We start from the raw sequence: 1,420 nt of genomic DNA on the forward strand, positions 1-1,420 counted from the left end.
TCAAGGCACATATGGGAGTTGATGCTTCCAGCTCCTCCCCCCTTCTCTCTCTCTCTCTCTTCTTTCTAAAATGAATAAAAAAAAAAATTGAACAGAGCATCAGTGAGCTATGGGACACCTTTCAGGAAGCCCAATATACATTAGCTTTTTTTTTTTTTTTTTCTTTTTCTTTTCTGAAGCTGGAAACGGGGAGAGACAGTCAGACAGACTCCCGCATGCGCCCGACCGGGATCCACCCGGCACGCCCACCAAGGGCGATGCTCTGCCCACCAGGGGGCGATGCTCTGCCCCTCCGGGGCGTCGCTCTGCCGTGACCAGAGCCACTCCAGCGCCTGGGGCAGAGGCCAAGAAGCCATCCCCAGCGCCCGGGCCATCTTTGCTCCAATGGAGCCTTGGCTGCGGGAGAGGAAGAGAGAGACAGAGAGGAAGGAGGGGGTGGGGGTGGAGAAGCAGATTGGCGCTTCTCCTATGTGCCCTGGCCGGGAATCGAACCTGGGTCCCCCGCACGCCAGGCCGACAGTCTACCGCTGAGCCAACCGACCAGGGCCTTATATACATTAGCTTTGAGTCCCAAAGGTGGTGGGGGGACAGAAAAATATTTGACTAAATGGCTAAAGTGTTTCTAAATTGTATGAGCTCTATATATCTTTTGCAATAGATTCAACAGACATCAAGCAGAAGAAGCATAAAACTACAGCAAAGTGTATCATAATCAATGGGTTAAAGCCAGTGGTGGGATTCAAATAATTTAACAACTGGTTCTCTGCCCTAATGATTGTTTTAAATATAAAAAAAGATATGCTGAAAGATAGTTTATTATTTCATGCATTTAATACTTAAATAAGAACAATAAAAGAGGTGCACAAAACTAGATTATGTTATAAGAAGGAGTTTTAAAATATTAGTGAAGGCCCTGGCTGGTTTGCTCAGTGGTAGAGCGTCGGCCTATCGTGCAGGGGACCCGGGTTCGATTCCTGGCCAGGGCACATAGGAGAAGCGCCTATTTGCTTCTCCACCCCCCCCTCCTTCCTCTCTGTCTCTCTTTTCCCTTCCCGCAGCCAAGGCTCCATTGGAGCAAAGATGGCCCGGGCGCTGGGGATGGCTCCTTGGCCTCTGCCCCAGGCGCTACAGTGGCTCTGGTTGAGGCAGAGCGATGCCCCGGATGGGCAGAGCATCGCCCCCTGGTGGGCAGAACGTCGCCCTTGGTGGGCATGCCAGGTGGATCCTGGTCGGGCGCATGCGGAGTCTGTCTCTCCCCGATTCCAGCTTCAGAAAAATTAAAAAAAAAAAAAAGAGTAAGGAATGTAAATTTGTGATTTCCACATTGGGCAGCTGCCCAGGCACCCACCTTAGAGAGAATCCTGATTACAAATGCCATTTTAACAACCGGTTTGCCAAACTCAACAAAAAATTAGGTATT

The 1,420-nt window shown here is 49.9% G+C and overlaps 1 non-coding gene across 1 annotated transcript; it reads left to right on the top strand.

The window, feature by feature from the left end:
• Positions 1 to 910: 910 nt before the first annotated feature.
• TRNAD-AUC (transfer RNA aspartic acid (anticodon AUC)) lies at positions 911 to 986 on the top strand. Its single transcript has one exon. It is a non-coding gene; the product is annotated as a tRNA-Asp (tRNA).
• The last annotated feature ends 434 nt before the right edge of the window (positions 987 to 1,420 follow it).

Source organism: Saccopteryx leptura, chromosome 6 (genome assembly GCF_036850995.1).
Source record: "Saccopteryx leptura isolate mSacLep1 chromosome 6, mSacLep1_pri_phased_curated, whole genome shotgun sequence".
NCBI lineage: Eukaryota > Metazoa > Chordata > Mammalia > Chiroptera > Emballonuridae > Saccopteryx > Saccopteryx leptura.